The sequence below is a fragment of the Lissotriton vulgaris genome, unplaced genomic scaffold (genome assembly GCF_964263255.1).
Source record: "Lissotriton vulgaris unplaced genomic scaffold, aLisVul1.2 SCAFFOLD_1376, whole genome shotgun sequence".
NCBI lineage: Eukaryota > Metazoa > Chordata > Amphibia > Caudata > Salamandridae > Lissotriton > Lissotriton vulgaris.
Genome location: NW_028254681.1, coordinates 474,980 through 491,829, shown reverse-complemented (window position 1 = coordinate 491,829; position 16,850 = coordinate 474,980). Strand labels below are relative to the sequence as shown.

The 16,850-nt window shown below is 48.3% G+C and overlaps 1 protein-coding gene across 1 annotated transcript in view; it reads right to left on the bottom strand.

The window, feature by feature from the left end:
* Positions 1-2,915, bottom strand: part of LOC147659467 (ectoderm-neural cortex protein 1-like) — a 32,001-nt gene extending 29,086 nt beyond the window's left edge. Inside the window, exon 1 of the mRNA XM_086951736.1 lies at positions 2,821-2,915. The gene's annotated coding sequence lies outside the window, so the exon portion shown is untranslated. The remainder of the gene's footprint in view (positions 1-2,820) is intronic.
* Positions 2,916-16,850: the final 13,935 nt, after the last annotated feature.

Below are 16,850 nucleotides of genomic sequence, written 5' to 3'. Positions count from 1 at the left end.
TGCTAACGCCACACAATCAAAGTGTGACGTCGCAGTGCACAAGAGGCTGACAGCAAACACCAGAGCAGTGCACTGTCTCACGTGGACACCCTGCCCGACCCCAGAGTGTAGGTATCAGAACCATTCACCAGGGGTAGTAAACACTATAGAAATGCTAACACCACACCACCATAGAGTGTGACGTCACAGTGCACAAGAGGCTGACAGCAAACAACACCAGAGCAATGCACTGTCTCACGTGGACACCCTGCACGACCCCAGAGTGTAGGTATCAGAACCATTCATCAGGGGTAGTAAACACTATAGAAATGCTAACACCACACCACCATAGAGTGTGACGTTACAGTGCACAAGAGGCTGACATCAAACCCCAGAGCAGTGCACTGTCTCACGTGGACACCCTGCACGACCACAGAGTGTAGGTATCAGAACCATTCAACAGGGGTAGTAAACACTATAGATATGCTAACACCACACCACCATAGAGTGTGACGTCACAGTGCACAAGAGGCTGACAGCAAACACCAGAGCAGTGCACTGTCGTGTGTGGACACCCTGCACGACCCCAGAGTGCAAGTATCAGAACCATTCACCAGGGGTAGTAAACACTATAGAAATGCTAACGCCATACAATCATAGTGTGAGACGTCACAGTGCACAAGAGGCGGAAATCAAACACCAGAGCAGTGCACTGTCGTGTGTGGACACCCTGCACGACCCCAGAGTGTAAGTATCAGAACCATTCACCAGGGGTAGTAAACACTAAAGAAATGGTACCACCACACCACCATAGAGTGTGACGTTACAGTGCCCAAGATGCTGACATCAAACACCAGAGCAGTGCACTGTCTCACGTGGACACCCTGCACGACCACAGAGTGTAGGTATCAGAACCATTCACCAGGGGTAGTAAACACTATAGAAATGGTAACACCACACAATCATAGTGTGTGACGTCACAGTTCACAAGAGGCTGACAGCAAACACCAGAGCAGTGCACTGTCTCACGTGGACACCCTGCCCGACCCCACCCAGAGTGTAGGTATCAGAACCATTCACCAGGGGTAGTAAACACTATAGAAATGCTAACACCACACCACCATAGAGTGTGACGTCACAGTGCACTAGCAGCAACACAGACAATTGTGCCAGGCGTGCACTATTTTACGCTACTATTATAGATGACCCTGGAGTAGGACAATGGAACCATGCCCTGAAGACCTCATACATACCCCTCAGGGATCAGACCACCGCTGCCCAGAAATCCACCAGTGGCACAGAGGACTTGTGTTGGTGAAAACCAGTGCCTGAAACTTTAGAGAGTCCGTGCATTTCAACAGTTAATGCACCCCTTCCATAGGGTCCATGAATGTCAATTTGCCGTGGGGCACTGGTGTCCCCTACTCTTAAGAAGTAAATACACCCGCACCCCCAAACCGACGTGAATCAGTGAATCATGAGCACTTTGTCAATAAAACTTGTGCACGAGCACACCATTCACCAAATAGCTGTTTGTAAGACGATGTACAAGACACGTGCTTGCAGAGTACACAACTTTCACAAGTCGACCGGTGCCCTATCACCCACAGCACACAAGACCCTCCCTGGGACAACAGACGGTCGATTCATTATGCAGTCAGGGTTAAGTAACTCCTAAAAGTGAAAGCATCAAAACACAACTCGCACCTCACCACAGTGCAAAAAACTTCCAAGAGAGGGGGTGCAGAGCGCACACACCGTGTGCTCTTCCGCACCCTACACACCAAACACCACAGCCTTTCAGAAGCAGAACGGGCGCAGCCGCTTGTGTGGACACAAGAACGGCATGGCGCCCGCGCCGTGCACGAAACCTGCGTGCACAGAGCAGATCAAAGGGAAGGAAGAGCAAACAGACACAGTAAACACGGAGAGGAGAGAGAGCACTGCTGGGAGCCAGGCTCGAGGGGCGGCCTGGGTAGCACACGGCCGCCGTGTGAGCAGGGGGCGGTCTGGGAAACACACGGCCGCCGTGGAAGAGGCAGGACAAGGGGGCTTAACTTGCACTCGCAACAAGGTGTGCAAACAGCAACGTGGGCAGCGTTTTACAGGGGCAGAGTGGAGGTACAGGCACCGAGGTGGGCAGACGCCTACAGGGGCAGGGGTACTGTCACCAACGTGGGGGCAGACCTCTGTAGGGGTAGGGTGGAGGCACTGACACCAAGGTGGGCAGACTTCTACAGGGGGGCAGGGTGGAGGTACATACACCAACGTGGGCAGAATTCAACAGGGGAAGGGTGTGGGGGTACTGACAGCAAGATGGGCAGAATTCTACAGGAGAGGGTGTGGGGGTACAGACACCGAAGAGGGCAGACCTCTACAACGGGAGGGTGTGAGGGTACTGACACCAACGTGGGCAGAATTCTACAGGAGGAGGGTGGAGGTACAGACACCAAGGTGGGCAGACTTCTACAGGAGCAGGGTGGAGGTACTGACACCAGGGTGGGCAGACCTCTCTACAGGGGCAGAGTAGAGGGAACGAAAACAACATGGGCAGAATATGTTGACAACTTGGGCACAGCTCTAAGTAGGCAGGCTGATGCCACCTTGGGCATAATTCAACATGAGGAGGCCGGAGGACCGAAATACAACTGGGCAGAATTGAACCGGGCAGGGTGGAGAGGGAGGGACAACGTGGGCAGACCCCTACAGGGCAGTGAGGAGGGCCCGGCCAACAGAAAGTAGAAACTGGTGCAGGAGTTTCCGGAGTGCAGCTCTCACTGCCCACCGGGCGGCCGCCCCACCCACCCCCGGGGCCCCTTCCAGCACTCCGGGGCCACTCACCTCCCCGCTCCTCAGTAATCAGCAGCCGTCAGGGGCTCCATGGCGTGGGTCCTGCTCCGGGCGCCTGTCCCGGCCCCTGGCACACTGGGTGAGACTGGCAGCTGCGCCGCGGACAAAGCTACAAGAGGCGGCCCCGGCCCGGCTCCGCCCCCGGGGAGGGGCCCCGGGGCCCGGGCAGGGACAAAGAGGGGCTTCATCTGCATGGAGCGAAGGCCACGCCCCTTCAAATGAGAGACCACGCCCCGGCCATTGAAGAGAAGGGCTCTGCGGGGGCGGGCTCCTGGGTCCTAGAACCCCCGGATCATTGTGGGGGAGGGGAAGGCATGTAAGGACTCTGGAAGCAAAGATGAAAGCAGAGCTGCGGCGGTTTCCCTTTCACTTCCCTTTAAACTCTTCCCCTTTCATCCCCGAAGGAAGCTATTTAGGAATAAAGATGATATCTACGATTGTAGCAGATATATTTATTCTTTTTATTTGTAATAAAATAGTATCATATGCACGTTACTTGGTATTTGGTTGTTGAAAACTATTTTGAAATATGCTTTTCTACAATAAATTGCTTCAGACACAACACCTGCATATTCAATAAAAAGTTGCTCATAGCGCCTGAATTCGATTTCGCTCTCAGCGCTATACTACTCTTCGCAACAGGAGTACAGAGATATAAACTCGAAAGGCTTGGCTTCATGCCCAACTGTCGCAATGTATTTGATTACTTATACATCTTATAAAGCGCTGTGTGTAACTTTTCGCTAACGAGAGCGCTAGAGAAGAAAAGGCAGCAGCTAGAAGAAAGAGGGAAGGCTGGTTAGATTCCACGTGTCCGAGTGAGTTCCCCTGGTCTGATATTCTTAAATCCCAACCCCTGGCCTGACAGTTATGTCATTTTATATAGCACCTATTCTTATATAGCGCCTTCTGCCCTAAGTAGGCGCGCAATTCAAACATGTGCCATCTCATTTATTTAAATTATAATAATTTAAAGATATTTGTAAGGTGTTATTTTCTCTCTCGTATAAACTATATAAAGATTTGGTTTGTATGGGTGTATGTATATTGCAATTGTAACATGTATTTGTATAGCGCTTTCTGTCCATGAGGCATTGTTGAAGCGCTTTGAATGTACATGTAAGCACTAACATTGCATATATAGACACCATAGATTTACACTGAAAGGGCCACACAGAAGCCCAGCTGTTGGAAGACAGGGAGCACAAAAAGGGCAAAATGATTTTTTTTGTTTTTGGCAGGAGCACCAAAAACACCAGCACAGACTCTGTTGGATTTCTGAAAGTGAAAAGTAGGCCGCCGTCACACAGATGAGCTGAGAAATCTCAGTTCTTGCACTTTAACAGGTTTTGACACCTTAGCTGAATCGCTTGAAATTAAAACAGTCTGAATGAGCTGTTATCGCAATAAAAAGTGTGATTATAAATCAGCGAATTATATTTTATTGCGTCCATTAACAGCAAACCATTTTCTGTTTTCAAATTTACATAAACTGTGTCTGAAGGCCACCTCTCTTAAAGTATATATAGTAGAAGAGACTATCTTTCTTCAGTTGTGAAAGGTCAATTACCATATATCCATTCATTAACAATACCAATGCACCCCTTGTTGTTTTCAAGGCGCAACATTACTCTCCACAATTCCAAGGCACAAAATATTGCTTTGCAAAAATGCCTAGTTGAGCACACTGCCTGCCACTACAGCCGTGAGATTCCCTCTACTTAACACCACACCTAAGTACCTTGAAGGTGTATATATTATCAAGGTAGGTAGACGTGGAGTTAATAGTAAATCTACACGTATGTTTTTACTCTTACTTTCATAAGACAGAGGTGGTTGTGTGTGTTTCTGATTAAATACACACCTATAGAAAGTGGTTCATGCATTTTTATCATGGCAAGTCTTTATTGACAATATTTTATACCCATCTCATCCTCACACTTTACTCTTTAAATGTTACTTTCCCTTCTACGTTTGCCCTTCTTTTACCCTCTCCCATTCTTTTCTTTAACACCCATATATTTTGTATTCTCCCGCTTTATTCCTTGTTTTATTAATTTTACTACTTCTCCCTCTTTCAAATGTGTTCTGTCTCCACCCTTCCCTTTCTTTAATACCCTTACCTCTTGTAACCCCCGCCTTACTCTTATTTTTACTTCTGCCATCCCCTTCTATAGTTTCCCCATCCCTCTTACCTGCTCACCTTTCTCTCGATGACGTATGTCTTTTCCAGGAAAACATACTATTTCTATTTCTACAGAAAAGGCGTATCATTTTGGCGTTGCTTAATTTCGTCAAGCTAACTTCCTCATGTTGGAGGATTGACTAAATGCAAATTTTAAGAAGGAGACAAAAACGTGTCATAATTATCCTTCTACTGACATTGAGCGAGAGTTGAGATTAGGTACTTTCCTATACCACGTATCTATCTGTTGCAATTTCCTTCCCACCTGTAGCTGGTACGTTTACTACTGGTTCCCTGCATTATGTATCCCCTTCTTTGCCCAATGATCCCTCCCCTCCCTGTGCTCTGGACACCTCCCTTAATACTGTAAAGCGCTCGGATACCCTCACAGGTCTGGTTTGCGCTCTATAAAACTTTATAATAAATAAATGTACCGCAATATGAGTCCATTTTTTGGAGTTGATTTTTTGCACAATAGTATTAATAACTATTTTTAGGTCTCGGCTTCGAGACCTATTGTCACGGAGTTCGCTCTCAACGGACTCAGAGCGGTGCACGAGCGCCGATTGCACATCGTGGACGCGCACGCCGAGCCTCCTGGAGCCGTGCACATCTCTTGCTCCACATTCACACTCACGGAAGCACACACTTGAACTTGAATGTACTCGACAAAATATCCTTATATAACTAAAAACTGAGCATCATCTTCATCTCACGTTTGTAAAGGTAACCATGAACACCAATTGTGTTAAAATATATTGAATAGGATAGATCACCTTCCACTCGCCCATACATATACTTTAAATTCCTTATTCATTATTTATTAGAACAATGCAACGCAGAAGATAACTTTTGGTTGTCTGTGGGTAGGGAGATGGGGTTAGCACTCTCTGCCCTCTTTTCCTATCATTGACTCTTTGGCGCTTATAGGAAAAACCCAAGCTGCTTTTACTTTAGAGGAATTCTGCATAAGGATTATTATAGTGTGAGTGCAGAGTGCGCACAGTTCAGAGTGCGCAGAGTGTGAAGTAGTGAGTGCAGAGTGAGAGCAGAGTGTGAGTGCAGAGCGCAGAGTGCAGAGTGTGAAGTAGTGAGTGCAGAGTGTGAATGCAGAGTGCAGAGTAGTGAGTGCAGAGTAGTGAGTGCAGAGTGTGAGTGCAGAGCAGTGAGTGCAGAGTAGTGAGTGTGCAGACTAGTGAGTGCAGAGTGCAGAGTAGTGAGTGTGCAGAGTAGTGAGTGCAGAGTAGTGAGTGCAGAGTAGTGAGTGCAGAGTAGTGAGTGCAGAGTAGTGAGTGCAGAGTAGTGAGTGTGCAGACTAGTGAGTGCAGAGTGCAGAGTAGTGAGTGTGCAGAGTGCAGAGTAGTGAGTGCAGAGTAGAGAGTGCAGAGTAGAGAGTGCAGAGTAGAGAGTGCAGTGTAGAGAGTGCAGAGTAGAGAGTAGTGAGTAGTGAGTAGTGAGTAGTGAGTGCAGAGTAGTGAGTGCAGAGTAGTGAGTACAGAGTAGTGAGTAGTGAGTGCAGAGTAGTGAGTAGTGAGTGCAGAGTAGTGAGTGCAGAGTAGTGAGTAGTGAGTGCAGAGTAGTGAGTAGTGAGTGCAGAGTAGTGAGTAGTGAGTGCAGAGTAGTGAGTGCAGAGTAGTGAGTGCAGAGTAGTGAGTAGTGAGTGCAGAGTAGTGAGTAGTGAGTGCAGAGTAGTGAGTAGATTGAGTGCAGAGTAGTGAGTAGTGATTGCAGAGTAGTGAGTGCAGAGTGCAGAGTAGTGAGTGCAGAGTAGTGAGTAGTGAGTGCAGAGTAGTGAGTAGTGAGTGCAGAGTAGTGAGTAGTGAGTGCAGAGTAGTGAGTAGTGAGTGCAGAGTAGTGAGTAGTGAGTGCAGAGTAGTGAGTGCAGAGTAGTAAGTACTGAGTAGTGAGTAGTGAGTGCAGAGTAGTGAGTAGTGAGTGCAGAGTAGTGAGTAGTGAGTGCAGAGTAGTGAGTAGTGAGTGCAGAGTAGTAAGTACTGAGTAGTGAGTGCAGAGTAGTGAGTAGTGAGTGCAGAGTAGTGAGTAGTGAGTGCAGAGTAGTGAGTAGTGAGTGCAGAGTAGTGAGTAGTGAGTGCAGAGTAGTAAGTAGTGAGTAGTGAGTGCAGAGTAGTGAGTAGTGAGTGCAGAGTAGTGAGTAGTGAGTGCAGAGTAGTGAGTAGTGAGTGCAGAGTAGTGAGTAGTGAGTAGTAGTACAGAGTGCAGAGTAGTGAGTGCAGAGTAGTGAGTAGTGAGTGCAGAGTAGTGAGTAGTGAGTGCAGAGTATTGAGTGCAGAGTAGTGAGTAGTGAGTAGTGAGTGCAGAGTAGTGAGTAGTGAGTGCAGAGTAGTGAGTAGTGAGTGCAGAGTAGTGTGCAGAGTAGTGAGTAGTGAGTGCAGAGTAGTTAGTAGTGAGTATTGAGTGCAGAGTAGTGAGTAGTGAGTGCAGAGTAGTGAGTGCAGAGTAGTGAGTAGTGAGTAGAGTGCAGAGTGCAGAGTGGTGAGTAGTGAGTGCAGAGTAGTGAGTGCAGAGTAGTGAGTGCAGAGGTGAGGGCAGAGTAATGAGTAGTGAGTGCAGAGTAGTGAGTGCTGAGTAGTGAGTAGTGAGTGCAGAGTAGTGAGTAGTGAGTGCAGAGTAGTGAGTAGTGAGTGCAGAGTAGTGAGTGCAGAGTAGTTAGTAGTGAGTATTGAGTGCAGAGTAGTGAGTAGTGAGTAGTGAGTGCAGAGTAGTGAGTGCAGAGTAGTGAGTAGTGAGTAGATGCAGAGTGCAGAGTGGTGAGTAGTGAGTGCAGAGTAGTGAGTGCAGAGTAGTGAGTAGTGAGTGCAGAGGTGAGTGCAGAGTAATGAGTAGTGAGTGCAGAGTAGTGAGTGCAGAGTAGTGAGTAGTGAGTGCAGAGTAGTGAGTAGTGAGTGCAGAGTAGTGAGTAGTGAGTGCAGAGTAGTGAGTAGTGAGTGCAGAGTAGTGAGTAGTGAGTGCAGAGTAGTAAGTACTGAGTAGTGAGTGCAGAGTAGTGAGTAGTGAGTGCAGAGTAGTGAGTAGTGAGTGCAGAGTAGTGAGTAGTGAGTGCAGAGTAGTGAGTAGTGAGTGCAGAGTAGTAAGTAGTGAGTAGTGAGTGCAGAGTAGTGAGTAGTGAGTAGTGAGTGCAGAGTAGTGAGTAGTGAGTGCAGAGTAGTGAGTAGTGAGTGCAGAGTAGTGAGTAGTGAGTAGTAGTACAGAGTGCAGAGTAGTGAGTGCAGAGTAGTGAGTAGTGAGTGCAGAGTAGTGAGTAGTGAGTGCAGAGTAGTGAGTAGTGAGTGCAGAGTAGTGAGTAGTGAGTGCAGAGTAGTGAGTAGTGAGTGCAGAGTAGTGAGTGCAGAGTAGTGAGTAGTGAGTGCAGAGTAGTGAGTGCAGAGTAGTGAGTAGTGAGTGCAGAGTAGTGTGCAGAGTAGTGAGTAGTGAGTGTAGAGTAGTTAGTAGTGAGTATTGAGTGCAGAGTAGTGAGTAGTGAGTGCAGAGTAGTGAGTGCAGAGTAGTGAGTGCAGAGTAGTGAGTAGAGTGCAGAGTGCAGAGTGGTGAGTAGTGAGTGCAGAGTAGTGAGTAGTGAGTAGTGAGTGCAGAGGTGAGTGCAGAGTAATGAGTAGTGAGTGCAGAGTAGTGAGTGCAGAGTAGTGAGTGCTGAGTAGTGAGTGCTGAGTAGTGAGTGCAGAGTAGTTAGTAGTGAGTGCAGAGTAGTGAGTAGTGAGTGCAGAGTAGTGAGTAGTGAGTGCAGAGTAGTGAGTAGTGAGTGCAGAGTAGTGAGTGCAGAGTAGTGAGTGCAGAGTGCAGAGTAGCGAGTAGTGAGTGCAGAGTAGTGAGAAGTGAGTGCAGAGTAGTGAGTGCAGAGTAGTGAGTGCAGAGTGCAGAGTAGCGAGTAGTGAGTGCAGAGTAGTGAGTAGTGAGTGCAGAGTTGTGAGTAGTCAGTAGTGAGTGCAGAGTAGTGAGTAGTGAGTACAGTGTAGTGAGTAGTGAGTGCAGAGTAGTGAGTAGTGAGTGCAGAGTAGTTAGTAGTGAGTAGTGAGTGCAGAGTAGTGAGTAGTGAGTGCACAGTAGTGAGTAGTGAGTGCAGAGTAGTGAGTAGTGAGTAGAGTGCAGAGTGCAGAGTGGTGAGTAGTGAGTGCAGAGTAGTGAGTGCAGAGTAGTGAGTAGTGAGTGCAGAGGTGAGTGCAGAGTAATGAGTAGTGAGTGCAGAGTAGTGAGTGCAGAGTGCAGACTAGTGAGTGTGCAGAGTAGTGAGTGCAGAGTAGTGAGTGCAGAGTAGTGAGTGCAGAGTAGTGAGTGCAGAGTAGTGAGTGCAGAGTAGTGAGTGCAGAGTAGTGAGTGTGCAGACTAGTGAGTGCAGAGTGCAGAGTAGTGAGTGTGCAGAGTGCAGAGTAGTGAGTGCAGAGTAGAGAGTGCAGAGTAGAGAGTGCAGAGTAGAGAGTGCAGAGTAGAGAGTGCAGAGTAGAGAGTGCAGAGTAGAGAGTAGAGAGTAGTGAGTAGTGAGTGCAGAGTAGTGAGTAGTGAGTGCACAGTAGTGAGTAGTGAGTGCAGAGTAGTGAGTAGTGAGTGCAGAGTAGTGAGTGCAGAGTAGTGAGTAGTGAGTGCAGAGTAGTGAGTAGAGAGTGCAGAGTAGAGAGTGCAGAGTAGAGAGAGTAGTGAGTAGTGAGTGCAGAGTAGTGAGTGCAGAGTAGTGAGTACAGAGTAGTGAGTGCAGAGTAGTGAGTAGTGAGTGCAGAGTAGTGAGTGCAGAGTAGTGAGTAGTGAGTGCAGAGTAGTGAGTAGTGAGTGCAGAGTAGTGAGTGCAGAGTAGTGAGTGCAGAGTAGTGAGTGCAGAGTAGTGAGTGCAGAGTAGTGAGTGCAGAGTAGTGAGTAGTGAGTGCAGAGTAGTGAGTAGTGAGTGCAGAGTAGTGAGTAGTGAGTGCAGAGTAGTGAGTGCAGAGTAGTGAGTAGTGAGTGCAGAGTAGTGAGTGGTGAGTGCAGAGTAGTGAGTAGAGTAGTGAGTGCAGAGTAGTGAGTAGTGAGTGCAGAGTAGTAAGTACTGAGTAGTGAGTAGTGAGTGCAGAGTAGTGAGTAGTGAGTGCAGAGTAGTGAGTAGTGAGTGCAGAGTAGTGAGTAGTGAGTGCAGAGTAGTAAGTACTGAGTAGTGAGTGCAGAGTAGTGAGTAGTGAGTGCAGAGTAGTGAGTAGTGAGTGCAGAGTAGTGAGTAGTGAGTGCAGAGTAGTGAGTAGTGAGTGCAGAGTAGTAAGTAGTGAGTAGTGAGTGCAGAGTAGTGAGTAGTGAGTAGTGAGTGCAGAGTAGTGAGTAGTGAGTGCAGAGTAGTGAGTAGTGAGTGCAGAGTAGTGAGTAGTGAGTAGTGAGTAGTAGTACAGAGTGCAGAGTAGTGAGTGCAGAGTAGTGAGTAGTGAGTGCAGAGTAGTGAGTAGTGAGTGCAGAGTAGTGAGTAGTGAGTGCAGAGTAGTGAGTAGTGAGTGCAGAGTAGTGAGTAGTGAGTGCAGAGTAGTGAGTAGTGAGTGCAGAGTAGTGAGTAGTGAGTGCAGAGTAGTGTGCAGAGTAGTGAGTAGTGAGTGCAGAGTAGTTAGTAGTGAATATTGAGTGCAGAGTAGTGAGTAGTGAGTAGTGAGTGCAGAGTAGTGAGTAGTGAGTAGTGAGTGCAGAGTAGTGAGTGCAGAGTAGTGAGTAGTGAGTAGAGTGCAGAGTGCAGAGTGGTGAGTAGTGAGTGCAGAGTAGTGAGTGCAGAGTAGTGAGTAGTGAGTGCAGAGGTGAGTGCAGAGTAATGAGTAGTGAGTGCAGAGTAGTGAGTGCAGAGTAGTGAGTAGTGAGTGCAGAGTAGTGAGTGCAGAGTAGTGAGTAGTGAGTGCAGAGTAGTGAGTAGTGAGTGCAGAGTAGTGAGTGCAGAGTAGTTAGTAGTGAGTATTGAGTGCAGAGTAGTGAGTAGTGAGTAGTGAGTGCAGAGTAGTGAGTGCAGAGTAGTGAGTAGAGTGCAGAGTGGTGAGTAGTGAGTGCAGAGTAGTGAGTGCATAGTACTGAGTAGTGAGTGCAGAGGTGAGTGCAGAGTAATGAGTAGTGAGTGCAGAGTAGTGAGTGCAGAGTAGTGAGTAGTGAGTGCAGAGTAGTGAGTAGTGAGTGCAGAGTAGTGAGTAGTGAGTGCAGAGTAGTGAGTAGTGAGTGCAGAGTAGTAAGTACTGAGTAGTGAGTAGTGAGTGCAGAGTAGTGAGTAGTGAGTGCAGAGTAGTGAGTAGTGAGTGCAGAGTAGTAAGTACTGAGTAGTGAGTGCAGAGTAGTGAGTAGTGAGTGCAGAGTAGTGAGTAGTGAGTGCAGAGTAGTGAGTAGTGAGTGCAGAGTAGTGAGTAGTGAGTGCAGAGTAGTAAGTAGTGAGTAGTGAGTGCAGAGTAGTGAGTAGTGAGTGCAGAGTAGTGAGTAGTGAGTGCAGAGTAGTGAGTAGTGAGTGCAGAGTAGTGAGTAGTGAGTAGTAGTACAGAGTGCAGAGTAGTGAGTGCAGAGTAGTGAGTAGTGAGTGCAGAGTAGTGAGTAGTGAGTGCAGAGTAGTGAGTAGTGAGTGCAGAGTAGTGAGTAGTGAGTGCAGAGTAGTGAGTAGTGAGTGCAGAGTAGTGAGTGCAGAGTAGTGAGTAGTGAGTAGTGAGTGCAGAGTAGTGAGTAGTGAGTGCAGAGTAGTGAGTAGTGAGTGCAGAGTAGCGTGCAGAGTAGTGTGCAGAGTAGTGAGTAGTGAGTGCAGAGTAGTTAGTAGTGAGTATTGAGTGCAGAGTAGTGAGTAGAGAGTAGTGAGTGCAGAGTAGTGAGTGCAGAGTAGTGAGTGCAGAGTAGTGAGTAGTGAGTAGAGTGCAGAGTGGTGAGTAGTGAGTGCAGAGTAGTGAGTGCAGAGTAGTGAGTAGTGAGTGCAGAGGTGAGTGCAGAGTAGTGAGTGCTGAGTAGTGAGTGCAGAGTAGTTAGTAGTGAGTGCAGAGTAGTGAGTAGTGAGTGCAGAGTAGTGAGTGCAGAGTAGTGAGTGCAGAGTAGTGAGTGCAGAGTGCAGAGTAGCGAGTAGTGAGTGCAGAGTAGTGAGTAGTGAGTGCAGAGTAGCGAGTAGTGAGTACTGAGTGCAGAGTAGTGTGTGCAGAGTGCAGAGTAGTGAGTAGTGAGTGCAGAGTAGTGAGTAGTGAGTGCAGAGTTGTGAGTAGTCAGTAGTGAGTGCAGAGTAGTGAGTAGTGAGTACAGTGTAGTGAGTAGTGAGTGCAGAGTATTGAGTAGTGAGTGCAGAGTAGTTAGTAGTGAGTGGTGAGTAGTGAGTGCAGAGTAGTGAGTAGTGAGTGCAGAGTAGTGAGTAGTGAGTGCAGAGTGGTGAGTAGTGAGTGCAGAGTAGTGAGTAGTGAGCGCAGAGTAGTGAGTAGTGAGTGCAGAGGTGAGTGCAGAGTAGTGAGTAGTGAGTGCAGAGTAGTGAGTAGTGAGTGCAGAGTAGTTAGTAGTGAGTGCAGAGTAGTGAGTAGTGAGTGCAGAGTAGTGAGTAGTGAGTGCTGAGTAGTGAGTGCAGAGTAGTGAGTAGTGAGTGCAGAGTAGTGAGTGCAGAGTGCAGAGTAGTGAGTGCAGAGTAGTGAGTGCAGAGTAGTGAGTGCAGAGTAGTGAGTAGTGAGTGCAGAGTAGTGAGTAGTGAGTGCAGAGTAGTGAGTAGTGAGTGCAGAGTAGTGAATAGTGAGTGCAGAGTAGTGAGTGCAGAGTAGTGAGTAGTAAGTAGTGAGTGCAGAGTAGTGAGTAGAGAATAGTGAGTGCAGAGTAGTGAGTAGTGAGTGCAGAGTAGTGAGTAGTGAGTGCAGAGTAGTGAGTAGTGAGTGCAGAGTAGTGAGTAGTGAGTGCAGAGTAGTGAGTGCAGAGTAGTGAGTGCAGAGTAGTGAGTGCAGAGTAGTGAGTACAGAGTAGTGAGTACAGATTAGTGAGTAGTGAGTGCAGAGTAGTGAGTCGTGAGTGCAGAGTAGTGAGTAGTGAGTGCAGAGTAGTGAGTAGTGCGTGCAGAGTAGTGAGTAGTGAGTAGTGAGTGCAGAGTAGTGAGTAGTGAGTGCAGAGTAGTGAGTGCAGAGTGCAGAGTAGTGAGTAGTGAGTGCAGAGTAGAGAGTAGTGAGTAGTGAGTGCAGAGTAGTGAGTAGTGAGTGCAGAGTAGTGAGTAGTGAGTGCAGAGTAGTGAGTAGTGAGTGCAGAGTAGTGAGTGCAGAGTGCAGAGTAGTGAGTAGTGAGTGCAGAGTAGTGAGTGCAGAGTAGTGAGTAGTGAGTGCAGAGTAGTGAGTAGTGAGTGCAGAGTAGTGAGTACAGAGTGCAGAGTAGTGAGTAGTGAGTGCAGAGTGCAGAGTAGTGAGAAGTGAGCAGTGAGTGCAGAGTAGTGAGTAGTGAGTGCAGAGTAGTGAGTAGTGAGTGCTGAGTAGTGAGTGCAGAGTAGTGAGTAGTGAGTGCAGAGTAGTGAGTGCAGAGTAGTGAGTGCAGAGTAGTGAGTGCAGAGTAGTGAGTAGTGAATGCAGAGTAGTGAGTAGTGAATGCAGAGTAGTGAGTAGTGAGTGCAGAGTAGTGAGTGCAGAGTAGTGAGTAGTGAGTGCAGAGTAGTGAGTAGTGAGTGCAGAGTAGTGAGTAGTGAGTACAGAGTGCAGAGTAGTGAGTAGAGAGTGCAGAGTGCAGAGTAGTGAGAAGTGAGCAGTGAGTGCAGAGTAGTGAGTGCAGAGTAGTGAGTAGTGAGTGCTGAGTAGTGAGTGCAGAGTAGTGAGTAGTGAGTGCAGAGTAGTGAGTGCAGAGTAGTGAGTACTGAGTAGTGAGTGCAGAGTAGTGAGTAGTGAATGCAGAGTAGTGAGTAGTGAATGCAGAGTAGTGAGTAGTGAGTGCAGAGTAGTGAGTGCAGAGTAGTGAGTAGTGAGTGCAGAGTAGTGAGTAGTGAGTGCAGAGTAGTGAGTACAGAGTGCAGAGTAGTGAGTAGTGAGTGCAGAGTGCAGAGTAGTGAGAAGTGAGCAGTGAGTGCAGAGTAGTGAGTAGTGAGTGCAGAGTAGTGAGTAGTGAGTGCTGAGTAGTGAGTGCAGAGTAGTGAGTAGTGAGTGCAGAGTAGTGAGTGCAGAGTAGTGAGTGCAGAGTAGTGAGTAGTGAATGCAGAGTAGTGAGTAGTGAATGCAGAGTAGTGAGTAGTGAGTGCAGAGTAGTGAGTGCAGAGTAGTGAGTAGTGAGTGCAGAGTAGTGAGTAGTGAGTGCAGAGTAGTGAGTAGTGAGTACAGAGTGCAGAGTAGTGAGTAGAGAGTGCAGAGTGCAGAGTAGTGAGAAGTGAGCAGTGAGTGCAGAGTAGTGAGTGCAGAGTAGTGAGTAGTGAGTGCTGAGTAGTGAGTGCAGAGTAGTGAGTAGTGAGTGCAGAGTAGTGAGTGCAGAGTAGTGAGTACTGAGTAGTGAGTGCAGAGTAGTGAGTAGTGAATGCAGAGTAGTGAGTAGTGAATGCAGAGTAGTGAGTAGTGAGTGCAGAGTGCAGAGTGCAGAGTGGTGAGTAGTGAGTGTGTGCAGAGTGGTGAGTAGTGAGTGTGTGCAGAGTAGAGAGTAGTGAGTGTGTGCATAGTAGTGAGTAGTGAGTGAGTGCGTGCAGAGTAGTGAGTAGTGAGTGAGTGCGTGCAGAGTAGTGAGTACGTGTGTGCAGAGTAGTGAGTGCGTGCAGAGTAGTGCATGCAGAGTAGTGAGTGCGTGCAGAGTAGTGCGTGCGTGCAGAGTAGTGAGTGCGTGTGTGCAGAGTAGTGAGTGAGTGCTTGCAGAGTAGTGAGTGAGTGCGTGCAGAGTAGTGAGTGAGTGCGTGCAGAGTAGTGAGTGAGTGCGTGCAGAGTAGTGAGTGAGTGCGTGCAGAGTAGTGAGTGCGTGCGTGCAGAGTGGTGTGTATTGGCAATTTAAATGACAACGCCATTTATTTATGATTTAAAGAAAAAAAAGAAATGTCATGAGCAATGCCAATAGCTCCACCTTTAATGATGCCGAGACCATTGCATTGTAAATGCTTGTTTGAGATAGAGGACCCCCCCCCCCCCATTCCAAGGAACTATATACAAATATTACCATCGCAAGAGGCCTGCGGTGCTTGGACCCAGCCTGGAGTTACTCTTTAGACACAAAGGGAGATTGTTTGTCTTGACCCGGGCACAGGTGGAAACGTCGCTTCCGCTTCCTGCGCGGAGACGGCTCCGGTGACACTCAGCCCTTCATGCCGCTGAGTGACACCAAGTGTCAGGCTCAGAAATACCCGGTTCGCGCTGCCAGACGGAAGCCACAGAAGGCCTTTGTGTTGACACAGAGGGGGTAAGATCACAGCCCTACCTGTGACGAGCAAAGGGGCTCAGGTACTTGCACCTGAGTGACTCACTCCTCAGCTATGTCTGTCTCACTCTCACATGCACTGAACCGCCTCAGCCTTCTCACCGGAAGAGAAGCGCAGAGCGTGACCGGGGCGTCACCCCTGCCCATGGCCAGGGAGCCCAGTTTCCCATACCACCCGGAAGTGATACAGTAGATTGTCTGGACCTTAGCTGCCCAATCACAGATTCCAGCTGGGAGGGGATCCCAGATGATGGAGCCTGTCACCTCGGTGAGTGAAGGGATTCCTCATTTAAGGTGGGACTTCCTGTGTGGGTGCAGTTCTTTGGTGCACTTTAGGCACGTGTGTCACCATAGTTTTAGGTGGCTTTCAGAGACCCTCTGCCTCGTTTGTTGTGTGCGTGTAGATTGGGGATCTAGTCTGGCTGGTCTTTAAACGTTTCCCTCCGGCCTCCTATCCTGCTTCGAATGAGGTGCACCAGGGGGGCTGTGCGGGGGTCTCACTCCTAGGGCATTAGAGATGGATTTAGGGGCATCGGGTGGGCTTTGCGAGGGGCGCAGAACTCGAAGAACCAAGGACATCAGAGCAGGATCGAGTTACATTGGAAGAGCAGTGTCTGGGTTTTCTACTCAAAGCGCCTAGAAGCCTTTCTGGACCTCTCAGGCGTGGATGGGAGTGGGTCACAGTGTTCGATAAGCACCGTGTGTGTTGTACATTTTCACCCTCGTGTGGGGCGCTGTCACTAGTGTGCTGCGCCTGCGTGGAATAGTGAGCACGTTGCTTTGAAGTGGTCCTCATTGGCGCTATATAAAAGACACATCATCAAGCATAAAGCGCCTAGCTGCCTACAGTATCTGCCTGTTCATCGGCTGTTCTTGACAGCGCAGGCCTCCTCTCTGAGCACAGCCTACTCTAAATCACATGCCTGTTTGCCTTAATCCACATACTTGTATTTCTGTAAATTTCCACATTTAAAGACCACAACCTCTCCGTTAAAAGCCAGACCACTGCAACCTGACAGGAGCCCATCCCCTGCAGCTCCTCTGGCAATAGCGCCAACCACTGAATAAATTGAAGCGCTGCCCTCCCGCTAAGGGTCACCGCTGACTCCTGTACTCCACACAGAAACTTGAGAAAATGCATGGAGGGGTTTCCTTGAGTGTAGAAGACTCGTTTGCAGAAACCACTGGAGAAAAACATCACTAACCCTGGGTTAGTGCTATCCTATGTAAAGCGCTTCAATGTTTCGTCAGGTGTAGTAAGCGCTATACAATGCAATTACAGTACAATGTCTGACGCCACACTGCACCCCTTGCTCGCCAAGTGTTCCTTTGACTACCCTCTGTAAGGACCCCTGAACCCCTGACTAACCATGATGCGCCTTCTGTAATTCATAAATGCACCATCACAAAAGCGTTCAGTCTTCCTTGTGGCCCTTGAAGCACTACATGAAGTCATGGCGGGACCCGGCTGCAAAAGGACCAGGGCGGAAAGAAAAGCCACAAGCTCCATATTACAAGCGCCTTGAACACCAAAATATTT